General features: G+C 40.9%; 1 protein-coding gene across 1 annotated transcript in view; it reads left to right on the forward strand.

Annotated features, from left to right (window-relative positions):
- Nucleotides 1-437: 437 nt before the first annotated feature.
- The window catches only part of EPB41L3 (erythrocyte membrane protein band 4.1 like 3), a 134,002-nt gene continuing 120,665 nt past the window's right edge, over nucleotides 438-13,774 (forward strand). The window contains exon 1 of the mRNA XM_058832137.1: nucleotides 438-544. The gene's annotated coding sequence lies outside the window, so the exon portion shown is untranslated. The remainder of the gene's footprint in view (nucleotides 545-13,774) is intronic.

Here is a 13,774-nt window from a genome sequence, read left to right on the forward strand (position 1 = left end):
CTTGACTAAGGATTCTGAAACTGAGCAGTCGCTGTGGTGGCTTTGCCTTACTTTCTTGCCAAATGTTACATCTCCTCATCAACAATTTTGAAATGTCAGCAGTATAAGAGAAAATAATGTACCTTTTTCTATTTGTGATATGCACACCTGTTACTGCCTGATAGGGGAAGTACAGCAGAAGGTTTGTTTTCTCTTAAAAATAATTTTCTCCCCCTTCCTTCTAAGGTTAGCCTTGACAGATCTTTATTAGACAATAATTATTACTCCTTTATTAACATTGATATTGTGGGGTCTTTTATTTCTTTTTAGAGTAAATGGGAGGGCGGGGGGGGATTATTTTTGTTTAGTCCATTTAATGAGTTACCTGAAACAGTTTTGTAATGCATTCTCAATAGAAGGCAGTAGTGTTGTGCTGTTCATTGAATCTTAAGAGGTGTTTTTTCTTCTTTTTCCTTTCAATTTCCTGCTGATGGCTATGATATGCTGAAACCATGGACTTTACAAACTGGATGAATGGCTGCCTCCTGGAACATGGATAATTTTGGTGAGTCTGTAAAATGAGTTTTACTTCTGCTTGCTTGGGAGAAAGAGGAAGAGTGCTATGTATTGGAAGTTGTTCTTGATGAAAGCTATGCTGTTTTTGCAGTGTTGGTTTTGTTAATGCAACAGACAAAGCTTACTAAATTTCAAGTTATTTTTGATGAAGTTTGGGTTTTTTTCCTTATTCTGTTTCATCACTGGCAAAGGTGAAGGAATTAACATGCTCTGGATTAATTTGAAATAGTGTCATGTTATGAGATTGAGTGTTATTGCCTTTGTAATAACTTCTAAATTACTTTTCTGTAAGACATACTGTGAAGCAACAGCTTAGAACATTTTAATTTTTCTTTTCTGCCTTATTCAGTTGCTTCTGCAAATAGTTCAGACAGAAGATGATAAATTCATTGGATGGCTTTTTAGAAAAGCACTGTGTCATTCTCCTTACTGTTCCTAATACTGGTGTTGCCTGTGGTGTGAACTTTTAAGAGATGATGGGTTGATGGTGTGTTTGCATCAAATATTCTAGAAGAATTTTCCATGAAAAGGTCTTCCATCCCAAGCAGTCTCTGGTGAGATTTCTTTTTTTAAAAAAGAAAAAAAAAAGCACAAAGCTCTGCCAGGGTCATACTCTTTCCTGTGTGCAGACACCTGACCTGCAGAATATTCTTCTGGGAGTTTCTGCTGTTGCTCCCTGAGGAGGAGGTTTTTGCAATTTGGGTTTTCAATAAAGGTGACTGGACAGTTGCAGGGAAAACATTAGCTTTGAATATATCAACCTGGCGATCTGCTCCAGGAGCATGGCTGGAGGTGGTAGTGTTTACCCAGTGTTGTCTGTAGGAGTAAAAAAGCTGCCTCTGAGCACTGAGGGGAGGTAGTTGGCAGCTTAGCAGCCTTGGGATTTATCTCTGAGCTATTTAGACCTAGCAGGAGTGACTCGTTACTACTAATAGGTTTAATTAGGGAAAACAACTTGCTTCACCTCTCACTTGTGTGGTGACAACCTCACTTATGCACAGCCTCAAGTTTTGAGGTACAAGACAAATGTGATTTAGGAGTGGGGTTGGCTGCCTGTCCTATCCCAGAGTGAGGCGAGTGTTCCTGGTGTGGTGATGGCCCTGTCCTGGGTTAGGCGTGGGAGTGAGCGTAGGGCTGGCACTGGCTACTTGCTGACAGATTGTGGCTGAGTTTAGCTGCTATTCACCCCTTCAAGGGGGAGGGGGAAGGTTGACATTGGCTCTCTCTCCCTCTCCTCCTTCTTTTTCAGTCTCTTGAGTGTGCATGGTCTGCATCACCTGCATTCTTGAACTGGTGCAAAGAGCCTGAGACTAAAAGATGGACATCAAACTTAAGGATTTCTTATCAGGGATAGATTTCGAGAAAATTTGAGATAAAGCCTGATAGTTTACTTTCAAGCATTCCTGAAGTGTTGTTGCTTAATCCTTTTTATTGATCCATAGCTTATGCCGGAAAGCTGTTGTCTCAGGGCAATTTCCAGAGTTCTGGAGGATAATGGCATTAATCACATATCACGTGACCTTCCAGGCAAGATGAACATGTGTTGTGCTGCTGCATTTGCCTTCACTCTTAGTTCTGGTTATGTCTTTTACTCCTCAGCTGCATGGCTTAAGAATGCAGTTCAGAAGCCTTTTGCATGACTGGTACACGGTAATTTGGTGACTGAGTAGCAGCAAGGTCTGTAAGGCAACTGCTGCTTTGGATTGCTGTCCTTTGATGTGCTAAGGAGCCTTGAGGAGCCTGAGAGAGCAATAGCTTCTGGGCCCAGGAAGCAATGCATATTTACTGTGATGGACACACTGCTCAAAATTCTTTGAGTCTGAAAACTTGCAGACTGCATTCCTCATAGCTCTGCTCCAGCAAGTATCTTGCTTTTTTGGCCTATTTTGTAATCTGCATGAATAATTGGCTCTCATGTTGCACCTATATAAAGAGATGCTTCTTCGATATCTGGAAATGCAGTAATGAGTGCTGAAGTGCTGCCATCACCATGGCACATCAGGGAAAGTTTGATGTGATCACATGGGTGAGCTTTCCACCCAAGTTTTATTCTTAGATTTGTTTTTCACTTTCACTCTGATTTGGTTATATTTGAATTTTTGGCAAATGCTGTTAGCAAAGTTAAAATCTGAAACAGCAATCTAAATCACAGAGCAAAGTGTGCTTTGCATAAACAGATAAATAGCAGAGCTTAAAGTATAAGGAGTGCTTTATTTTCACTAAAAGAGTGACATCATTGCAAGCTGTTCTCAGTGGTGGAAGGCCAAGAGAGAGTGGGTAACAGTTGAAATGAGAGAAGTTCACATTGGTTACAAGGGTAAAGTGTTTTCACTCTGAGGACAGACAGCTGGATAGGGGCACAGGTTGCCTGGGAAGGCTGTGCAGTCTCCATCGTTGGGAGTTTTCAGGACCTGACTGAAAAAAGCCCTGAGCTGGATCTCACAGCTGACCCTACTTGGAGCAGAAGCCTGGACCAGAGATCTCATGAGGTTCCTCCTAGCCTGAATTAATTTATGATCCATTAAAAAACACTTGAATTTAGAGAGCTCTTTATGCTGGGAAAAAGAGTAAAGCTGGAAGGGTTAAGTGGCATGGCCACGGAGGGTGTGTGCAAGCTGGTGGTGGCTGCTGTAAGATGGAAAAGGGATGTAGCATCTGGCCAGGCTTGTTCTGGAGTGCTGTCTGGGGCTGTCTGTGAAGGTTTGTTGCTTTTGGTTTTTAATCTAGCAATTAAAACCTGATACTTGCTGCTTCTAAAGGAGCTCTATGCTCTTTGTTTTATGCCAATGATAGCTGTATAACTAATCTCTAAAATTTTGGAAATAATCAGGTGACTTTTGTTTATATTGGTTAACACACCACTTACCTTGTGGGAAGAGATTTCAGGAGAAGTAAATTCTTCATGTGGAAAACTTCCAGTCTTTCAAGGATTTTTTGTTTAGTCAGTTGTTTGTTGGTTTTCTTTTCAGAGATTGATATACGGCTATTTGCATTCCTTCAAAAATTGTGTGGGAGTGCAAATAGGAGGTGACTGAAAATCTGTGGGTTGATCAGACTGAACATGAGCCAGCTCCCCAAAGTGATGTAGGTGCTTATGGGTGGTTATGTGAAGCTGAACAGTGCTTCTGTAGAGGGGGAGAAAAGTGGTCAAGGTACTGACACAACCTTGGAGGATGAAATAGGTGAACCTGTAAAGAGGAGTGTGGTGTGTCAGAGATGACCACAGTGCCTTTGGAGGACCAAAGCACTGCTGATGGTTTACACAACCCTCCAAGTGTGTTTTCTTCTGTGTTTTCAGGAAGATGGCCTGCAGCATTGGAGTTTGTCTGGCAAACACTTGAAAGCTAACAGAAAATGACTGGTTTTGGTTTTTTGCTTGGTTTTTCTTTCTCCTAGAATGGTATTAATTTAACTAATAGATTGACTTTCCTCCTTTGTGTTTGGAAGCAACACTGGCCAATGTGGAAAGCAACAGTTAGTAACTCCAAATGGGATTTTTAAAGTTTTTGCTTTTTTTTGCACTTTTTAAACCCCTATTCCATCTGCTGCCACCCACATACTTAGTGAACTGTCATTCTTGCCAGTCATGCCCCAGCTGTGATGGGATGCGGTCAGTGGGTGAGCTCATAGCAAGGCCAGAGTTTCATCCCTTTCATGTTCTGAGACTGAAAGCTGTCAGGATTATTGCTGTGAGAAACTGAAAGTTTTAGACTTTAGGCTTAACTTTACCTTGTCTGTAACAATTCTGCTCCATGTGTCTGCACAGTGTTTTCAGAGTTACACTTGTGTAAATGTAGTGGCTTTGTGTCCACTTTCCCTACAGCATCAGATACTACACTGCATAATTTGCCTTTTCTTTTAATTTCTTTTATACATATGCAAAGCCTTTGCATTTGTTCTTCTCTGTGTTTTTCCCATAGCTGGTTATTTTCAGCTGTTGCATGGATAATAGTGCTGATGAACAAGTATTTAGTCTGACACATAAAAGCATAGCCGTAAAGAAAATGAAGCAGGGAAAATTACAGTGGCAAAGGTTCCTGAATTACAGTTGTATAGGAAGATTGTGATAAGGAAGTAGCTAAACATTGCTATTTAGTCAAACCTACCACTGTGGCTGGTACTTCGATTGTCTCCTCCTTTTGCTGACATTTAATTTGTGTGGTTGGTGAGATATTCTTCCTGCTAATAAAGTCCCTGTTTTATTGAACCAGAAGCTTGTGGAAGTACATGGGTGTGTTCTCCCAGATGGTTTTAGGTCAAGTGTGAAACAATTGCTAATTATTTTCAGATTTACTTGTAAAGGAAATGCTAGGTGCTTGCTATTAGGTGCTTACCCACGGTTAGAAAAAATAAATAAAACCAAAACACTAATCAGTCTTCCCATCTGGGAGCAGATACGTGTCCAGTTTAGATACACTGGAAGGCAAACATAATGTAATAGGACTGAACCAGGATATTCACAGACTGAAGTATCAATGTTTGAGGTGGCTGTGTGCTTGCTACAGCTGCAAAGCCCATTGCTTTTATGGCTGCAGTATATTTGCTCACGAGCCTCAGCTCTGACAAACAGATGTGATCATCGTCCCGTACGTGCTCTGTGTGGGGTCGAGCGGTCACTTGTCAGCGTGATGGTGAGTACAAGCCATGATCTCCTAGCAGCAGGTCTCATGTTTGAAGAGCTTTGCTTGGTTTTAGAGCATCCCAGCAGCAATCTGCAAGACCCAAAGACCATCTTTCATCCACAAGGATGTGGGACCAAAGAAATGTTCTATGTAGGCTTGTCACAGAAGTAAGGAGTGAGTCGGGCCCTTCAAGGTAAAATAAAACTTTCACTGATCATCACAGATACTGTGTTTTCCCTTCTGGAAATAGCCATTGGGATCTATGTTGATGGCAGGTCATAACTTCCCTTTGTCTTGCCTCCCAGCCAGTTCATAAAATGCCCTAAGGCAAGCTGGGTTACTGTGGTTAATTTTGTTTGAACAGGATGGATCACTGTGAGCAAAAGGCAGTTTTCAGTGGTAAAGATAACTACCTTTGTGCTTATCTTAACTGTGATGAAGCTATTACCATAGGTTTGTTAGGAAAAGAATGAGGTGAGGGCAGTGGCCTGGACTGAGCAAAGGTTAAAGCAATCAGCGATAGCTCGGCTGTCAGCAGAATTTCTTTGCTGGGGATCAGGTCTCAGGCTTTGCACAACTTTATTGTCTGCTTGGCTTCCAGCTGTTCCTGCGAGCATGTCCTTCAACAAGCTAAGGAAGGGCCAAGGGTTGTCTGCCTGCAATTTCTGCCTGCCCTTTGCATTGTGAGGCCAGTCCAGAGTGGGGCCAGAATACTGCAGAACTGGCAGTTGTTTTTGGCGGAGCCTGAGATAAATGGATTTATCCAGTATCCATCAGGCTGCTCAGTTTGGATCTTGGCAACTTGGCTCTTTTTTTTTTTTTCTTTTTCTTTCTCACCAGAATAGTTGTGCTGAGGTTTGGTGTTGTTGCGTCCTATTTTTAACACCAAAGCTCACTTATCTCTTGTTGAATGTGTGGTATGTTTCATTTGAGAGAGGCGGCATTTTATCAAATGTCACAAACGGGCCTTCTTGCTAGAGCTAATTCTAACCAACTGGAAAAGGATTCTTCCCATTTAATTTTCATTTACATGTGCAAAATTTTCATACAGTTGGAATCAGTACAGTTTATTGTCAAAATAAAGAGATGTCAGACCCAGCCATAGTTCTCTCAACCCAGCATTGTTTGTCATATGGCATTACAAAATACTATGTGTGCCAGATTTATTTCAAGTATTGTGAGTCTTTTTCACCAAACTAATATAACTTAGAGGAATAAAAATTCCTTTGCAGTTGCCTGGTATTAAAGACTCTCCATTTATGCAGAGATATGGTTGCTGGACAGTATATCTTTTTGCGTTAAGGACAGTCACTGCAGCTGTTTGAGTCCTGTCATGTTTATGCATGACCAGATATTGCAATAGGCAGTAAGAGTTTGCTGCAAGGAGAGCTTTCATTTTTCAGTCTTGGGAAGTGGGCTCCATCTAGTGTTTAATTTAAAGATTAGACTTCAGTTCCTTTTCTTAAATGCCCTTGCAGTGTGGATAAAGGACACAGAGGAGGAATTGTGATAGGCATTGCTTTTGCTGATGATTGTCTAGAGTGAGACTTTTTCCAAGGCAGTCAGTATGGGAATGGCAACCTGAAGCACTGCATCTGTTTTACATGTGCACATGAAGCTAAAATAATTATTATATGAAATAGCACATGGATAAAAAGAAATTAAACAAGCATGGCAATGATGTGATCCTGAAATATTTTGTGATTAGCTCCTCTCAGTGTTTGATGTGGCATGTTGGAAACCAGCCTGTTTGTCTATTAAAATCAAAATTAGAAAACTAATTGTGGGGTTCTTTTACAAAGTAATGAATTTTGAAATATGTGTTGGGTATTAATATCCAGTCAACAGGATATTTTTCAATATGCAATGCTTCTGTAAAGAAGCATGTGGGATTCCAAGCTTTATTTTTATAATTTTCTCAGTATTTCAGTTTTTGTAATATTTAATCTTCTCTCAAATGCTACTTAATTTTTTTTTATTAAAAAGGATATTGCATTCTGAACTATTTTTAACTAAAATAGAATACTATTTGATAGTTAATCTATCATGTCTCCAGTGCCCTGATAATAAGTGCTGTGAAACAGAGACAAGAAACACCAATAAAATTTTTTTTTTTTTGAAACTGCAACAACTTGATTTAAATACTTAAGACTAAATGCAGATTTATTTGCTACACTCCATACTGAAGAAGCAGGAACTCAGAATCTTGGTCAGGAGGGCACAACAGCAAACCTGCAGAGAAGAAAACCTGGGCTGTCTGAGGACTGTATATTTGTTAGTACAATGGGGTTTTGTCCAGTAGTGATTTTTCCCTCTCCTTAAAGGGACATTTGGGGCCACTTAAACAAGCTGAGCAGTCTGGCACTTTGTAGCACTTTGAGACTGATGGGGGAAGAGGCAGGTGGGCACCATGGCTGGGCTGAGAGTGATGCATGCCTGAGCCACCAGCCTGCATGGGGGTGTTGCAGGCCTCTGCCATTGCCCAAAGACACGGTGGGGTTGTGAGTGTTGCCCTCACATTGATTATGTTGAGGGCTGCAGAGCTGCCTGCCCTTGTGACGTGGAGGAGATCCCCCACGCAAATCCCCAGACAGCTCTTGGCTCATTTTCTGCCAGTTGCCTGAGAAGCGCGGAGCAAGGGCTGGGATCCAGGCCTGAGTCACTGGCAAAGAGCCTGTTGTTGTTACATCTGTAAAATATTTGGGGTCTGAGCTTTCCAGTTGATACTTGGGAGCTGAGTGTGGACAAGGTTAACAGGAAACATCTGGTGCCAGGAGGGAGTGGGGAGGTGGTGGTACCTTGGCCATGTGAAAATGGGGAGCTGTTGTGGTGGGGTGCCGCCCATGTGGCTGCAGTGTTGGGGAAAGGATTAGGAGCCATGGCTGAGGAGGACAGCCATGGAAATGGGATGTGGGTGGTGAAACCCCTGGGCATGGGGCACCACTGCCAAGCCCTGGAGCCTTCCAGTGTTGGCCTGTGCGGGTTTCACTTGGCTAAGGAAGGCAGCCAGAAGTTATGGGGTGGGACTTAAGTAGATATACATACTCACACTTTCTTGACCATTCATAATTTGTTGTTGTTGTTGTTGCTTTTGTTGCTTTTTTTTTTTTTTTTAAGCTTTTGACACTGGTGTACTTGGCAACCTCTAAACTTCCCCTGTAGGTGTAAACTTGGTCTCTCGGCCTCACAAATGATGACATTGGAGTAGACACCTGGATATATTTTACTATTAAATGCTGTCTTCTGTAGCAAATCAACATTTCTTTCTGTTGAATTTTCGAAAAATATAAAATACCACATTGTTAAATTCAGTTTCATTTTCCATGTTACTTAATTTCACACTTCTAGAAGTGAAGGACAATGAAAGCAACATGTCTGTGTCACTTGAGGCTTCTGGGTCTTATGGTAGTATGTAGATCACTACATATTTTGTGGATTTTGTGTTTATTAGTTACCTATGTAGAAGCTGTGGTTATAATTCAATATATAAACAAATGTTGGAAATATGTGTTTTCCTTAAATTGCTTTGTTGCTTTAAGCATAATGAAATCTGGGCCAAATCTAAACTGTCTGTGTAGCTTTAAAATGTAAAGATTGCAGGCCAAACGAGCAAGGCAGTATTTTGTTTTTTTTAGTTGTCATCAACTAAAACACTGCACCACCCAGAAATGTCCTTTGCATGACTTCGACCTGAGGCTAAAATTGACCATGAAGGTCCTACAGGTGGCTTTTGTTGTCACCCACCAGGTAACAGGGTGGGACACTTCACTCACACTGTTGCTTGGGATCTCTGAGAGGTGAGCAGTGAACCTCAGCTTGTCATGTCCGGCACTGCTGGGATCACAGTGGTGGTTTCTCATGGCCAGGGGAGATGGTTTGCTGCTGGCAGGGGAGAGAAGGTCCCAGAATAGTTGTCCTTGTCCCTCAATGTGGCCTCATGGCACAACTGCACCAGTACTTTCTGGCTGGGTCCAAGATAGTATATGGTAAAGTTCTGTGGAGGAGGGAAAAACCTCAGAAGGGCTGGATTTAGTCATGACACTGAGCAGCAGGCAACATGGTGGTGGCACCAGGGGAAGCTTGTAAGTGTTGCTGCATCCACCAGGTCCCTCTGCTGAGTATAAAAGAGGCCAAAGGAACAAAGCAAATGCCAGATAGTCCCTCTGCTCTGCAAAATGGCAAAACTGAGGGTAATCTAGAAGAGAGATGCTCTGCTTTACTTGGAGAGCTGTTGCAGAGTCTGTGAGAGGAGTTGAAAACAAAAGCAAAGTCTTGAGAACATGAGGTGGGAAAGGTGGTTCTGGTGCATGAAAATCAGGTATGGAGCTTTCTGATCATTCCTGTTGCACTGGTACAGAAGTAAAGTGTTAAAATAGAGATGGAGTGGAAAAGAGCAGAAATAATTCATAGTTTCAAGTACTGCAGGTCATGAAGATGATGTAATTATTCCTAACCTATTTAACCTGAAAGAAAAAGAAAGCTATAAATAAAAGGGCTGGGGGGAGGAGGAGGAGAAAGTGTGTGACTATTAAGACGACTTAACTATTTTAGACTTGGTATCTCCCAGTAAAATTATGGAATAAAATACTTTGTCATCTACCTGCTCTTTTTTAAGGTAGAGGTAACAAATATGCCGTACACTGTGGAAGTAAATGGTAGGGGTAGACAGTTGGCATCAGCTAATTGATGGGTTGGGTAGTGTATTTTGAGAGAGAGAGAATACACAAATACGTCAATTAACCAGATTAAGAGTGCTAAGATCCTTTATTTAGAGCAGAGTTATTTTTAAGGTGTGTAGATGTGGCACTTAGGGATGTGGTTTAGCAGAGGGTTTGGCAGCAGTAGGTTAGCAGTTGGACTCAATGGTCTTTTCCAACATAAACCATTCTGCAATCAGCATTTCAGACTGTGGTGTGATCAGGTCCTGCCTGTTTATGTTCCTCAGCGTGGTGGGCACAGCACCTAGGTCACAGTAGATGTATGTTCACCTCTCATCCCTTTTACCCACACAAACTTGAGCCTGCTGGCCTGGGAGCTGGACCCAGCTAGCACCTAGAGTTTTGCATTGATTTTGGTTACCTGACTTGAACTCCTTTCTTGCTCTGCTGGGGATTGGTGTCTTTGGTAGCTGCACAACCTCTTGGGTCTGTGCCATGGTAGCATGTGACATGGGAAATTTATGAGCCAGAAATGTGCTGCTAAAAGGACATTAATTTAAACTGAAGGAAGAGAAATAGGGAAGGCAGCTTTACTGTCCTGAGACTGAGAGGATTGTTTTCATGACCTAAACCATTGCTTTTATCATTAAATTTTCTTTTTAGTTGGGAAAGAGATGCTATCATCCTCTTTCTTAGTGTGCCCATAAGAAACAATAGCAAACATCATTGTATTGTAGCTCTGTTCTCATGAGTTTGATATTGTGAAGTGTCTTGCTTTTGGTTTCTTCTATGCTGATAGGACACAAATCATTCCTGAAGGAAAGCTTGCTCTAATTTGTAGACATGAAATTTGTACAAATTTGCCGGTTACCGCTGACATAATTTCTTCTTTGCCCGATCTCATTCACCTGGCATTAAAATCATATTACTCTATCTCATTTAAAAATTGCTACAGCTAATAGGGAAAACCTTAGCTTTAAGTGTTTTGTTGGCTTGATCTAATCTATGTCCTTAATGTCTGCTCTGGGATTGGATCCAGATCTTCAGTGCTGACAAGTGCCTTTTAACGTCATTTATTTATTATGGGGAAAACAATTTAAAAGCTTAGTTATTAAAGCCACTTTTTATAGGGGAAAGTAGTGTAATTGCCCAGTCTGAAGGCAGAAGTTGCACAACTTAATATTTAGTCTTAAATAGCATTTTTAAAGCCGAATACACAGCATTAAAATCATTTGAGGTTTATTTTGTTTCAAAATCCAAGCAGAGTGTCTTCTAAAATGATACTTTGTAATACAATGGCCAAAAGTTGCTGCTCTGCTAGCGGTGCAGTTTGCAGTTTACAAGTAATCCAGGTTTTATTGGTTTGTTATGACAGACTGCCTGCCCTTGCGCTAAGCCCGTTTTGCTCGAAGCCCAAGCAGGTTTGCAGCTATTCTCCATTAAAAAACAGGCATGAGGTTAATTGGAGCTATTTGGGAGCTGATTGCTGTGTAAATAGCGATATAAAACTAGATTGAACTGGAATATGCAATAGCATTTGCAATGGTCTTATCCTTCTTCTCAAATTTCTGCTTTTCTCTGAAGTTACAAGGGTGCAACACATACCTAAAAGTTTTTGTTCCTAGAAAAACTGGTATGTGTTCTAAATTTGTCAGTTAAAACATACACATCCTAGCATATTTAAAAAAAAAAAAATATAACTTTTTTTTTTTTTTTTGAATGCACAATACAATGTTGAATTCCTGAAAATTTGTTTCTCTTGATAATTTTGGTTAAGGGAAGAGTTGACAGCTAGTCAACTGGTGCGTAAAAGAAAGTGTTAGATTAATGTTGTAAAAGGAGTAGTTTCATTAATTCCAGAGATGATTTTATTTTTTGTTTGATTTTATGGTTTTCATGCTTTGATTTTCATTAACATGCAAATATTTCTTCCTTGCTGTGCTCAGTGTTAAAAAAGATAAAATAAAGCAAAATACAAAGAGAAGCTATGAAGACAAATCTTTTTTTTTTCCCAAAGAAAAAAATGTAAATGTTATCTGTTCTAGGAGAAATAATTAAAAAAAAAAAAAAGTATTCCTCTCAGAAAAGCGCAATAATCAGAGTTTTGAATATTTCAAGAACAATTTTGTTGTTACAGCAAAGTAGCTCAATCAGAGCAGGAAAAATACGGTGTTGATAAATGATGATGCCACCAAGTGAGATATTTCAGGTGGTATTGTCACCAAAGTGTATTTATAGAGCTCCCAGGAGCTAATCAATGCTAAACTGTACAGGAGTCATAGCTTCCCTGGCTGGGCTTATTTTACCTGCTGTATTTCACGTGTTTATTTTTGAACAGAAGATAAACCATCACTTCTGGGATATTTGGAAATGAGAACTTTGACATCCATTATGAAATACACAGCTATTTCTTTTTTCTGGATAATGGTTGGGGGGAAAAAAGGCATAAGAAAACTTTTCTTTTCTTAGATCATCTGATGGTGATCTAAGAAAAGAAAGGCTTCTTTTTTGAGGGAATCACTTCATTTCTTCCTGACCACTATTGAGTCCTAATATCTGTCATTTTATTTTTGAGAGGATACAGTCCTTTAACTTTTTTACAAAGGAAATGTGCATTGAAAGCTCAATGGCTGCACTATATCTCAGATCAGCCTGTTCGATAACTTCATATATATGCTGTAGTAGGAATTCGATTGCTTCACATATAAAGTTTGGTGTTGCTGATGTCACACTGGTACTACTCTGTACATTAATAAAATGGCTTGCTGCAACATTTCCAACTTAAAAAAAATAAAAATGGGAAAAAACCTGTTGCTTGAAGCCTGCTGGCAAAAAGGTAGGTGAGAGAAGGGTGTGTTCATTAAGAGGGATTGCAACCTGAAAGCGAAGCAGAAGGTGCAGAAGCCATCACACAATTAAATTAGGCAGTGCTCATGCACATACTCTGCATTTGCTTAAGACAGAGTATGTGAGTGGAGTCAATGTCAAATGGCCCTCCTACATGCTTATGTGAATTTGTAACTCCTGGATTATTAGGAAGAAATTCTTTACTGTGAAAATGTTGAAGCACTGGAACAGCTTGCCCAGAGAAGCTGTTGATGGCCCATCTCTGGAAAGTGTTCAAGGCCAGGTTGGACAAAATTTTGAGCAACCTGGTCTAGTGGAAGGTATCGCTGCCCATGGCAGGCAGGGTTGAAAGTAGATGATCTTTAAGGTCCCTTCCAACCCAAACCATTCTGTGATTCTCTGATTATGTCTCAGGCTATCTTGAAAAAATATTGCTGCTAATATATTCTTATTGTTTGAAATAGGAAAGAAAATTTTTAAACCACCTATTCTACTATTAGAAAAAGGAAATAATGAGACAGAAATTTGTAACTTTTTTTTTCGACAAATGCAGCCCCTCTTCCCAAAGCACACCTGCAACTCCTTGTTGGGGTTTGCCCTTGAAGTCTTGCTGTGGTTTTACCTGACCTGTTGTTTTGTTACAACACTCAGATTCACTTTTTCCTCCCCACTGCATAGAGATGTCTCCTTTGGATCTTCCCCATGCTTCATGACTAAGTGCTCCTGAGCTCCACTTGCTTATGTGCTTGGTGCCTCCCCACTGAGTCCAGCTCTTGCTGTGCTTCCATGCCCTCCTGTCATGCTGCAGGAAGCCCAGGTGCCACTCACCAAGCTCTCCTGGCTCTGGCAGGGCCCTGTGCCACTTGGATCCCACCTCACTGCCAACCTCATCCCATTGCACCACCCCTTTGCTGGCCCTGCGCAGCTGCGTGGGGTTCTGTGCTGCCGAGGCTGGTGACTCTCTTTGCACAGACTCACAAGTGGCTGGATGGTTTCCCGTTCCTCCCTTGTATCCCACTTTTTCTAATTTAAATGCTGTGTTCGCATTTACCAGCTCTTTTCATTTCTCTCCTGCTCTGGTTTTTGTGGCCC

This window comes from Poecile atricapillus, chromosome 2, assembly GCF_030490865.1.
Source record: "Poecile atricapillus isolate bPoeAtr1 chromosome 2, bPoeAtr1.hap1, whole genome shotgun sequence".
Classification (NCBI taxonomy): Eukaryota; Metazoa; Chordata; class Aves; order Passeriformes; family Paridae; genus Poecile; species Poecile atricapillus.